This window comes from Vidua macroura, chromosome 4 (assembly GCF_024509145.1).
Source record: "Vidua macroura isolate BioBank_ID:100142 chromosome 4, ASM2450914v1, whole genome shotgun sequence".
NCBI classification, from domain to species: Eukaryota; Metazoa; Chordata; class Aves; order Passeriformes; family Viduidae; genus Vidua; species Vidua macroura.
Genome location: NC_071574.1, coordinates 29,774,293 through 29,775,214, shown reverse-complemented (window position 1 = coordinate 29,775,214; position 922 = coordinate 29,774,293).

Here is a 922-nt window from a genome sequence, read left to right as displayed (position 1 = left end):
CAAACCCCACCAAAGGCACAACTCTAGAAGCTGTGGGACCAAGGGCTTTAAAGATTGTCCCAAAGCTGTCAAACAGCTCAAAACCACCTCATATCAGCCACAACCTGAGGTTCATTAGGCATTGTAAAGACTCCCAAGGAGAATCCACCCAACAGAGGGAGGGGAACCAACCAGAACTTGTAGGAAGCAAAGTCAGAAGACTGGAATTGAGTAATTTCAAGACTAAGCAATCAAAGAGAGCTGAGAAAGCTGGCAGGGTTTGAGGTGAGTCATTGCTCTGTGGGTCAGCCAGCTTAAATATACAGCCCATCTCCAGAATGTGATAGCAACTTCCTGTCTCTGGGACGTGCTCGTGAGGAGATCCAAAGCGCTCTGTGAGTCTCAGATGATAAGGTTACAGCCTCAGAAAATAGTGTTTGGTCTTTTCCGGGTCTTGCCTCACTGCGAGCCTGAATATCACAGAAGACTTTGTATTCTGAAGTAACCCTTAGATGAATGAAAATAATTAGAGCAGAGTATTTGGTAGTGTCTGCAGTTTTTCAGCACTGCACTATTAGTTTTGATGGCATGGTACTGCACAAAATGGCCTGTTGTGGTCTTTGGCTTTTGGGCAAAAACACCTAAGTTATCACTGCAGTTCCGGAGGTGAAAAAAAAATCAAAACCCAAGGTGTTTAGCTGCTATGCACTGTTTCACCTCTTCTAAATTTCTTTCTCCTTTAGTAGGAGTAGATAAGTCAGCAAATTCAATTCCCAGCCTATTTGTGCCGACTTTCAGAACCATAATATTTATTTCAACTTTGTGATTTTCCCGCAGCCCCTAGCTATTGCTGTTTTTTACAGTTTTGCTGGTGCCACTGGATTCAAATTGCTACAAGCTGGTCTCCTATTTACAAAGCCAAAGACCTTCTCTTTCTCTGCAC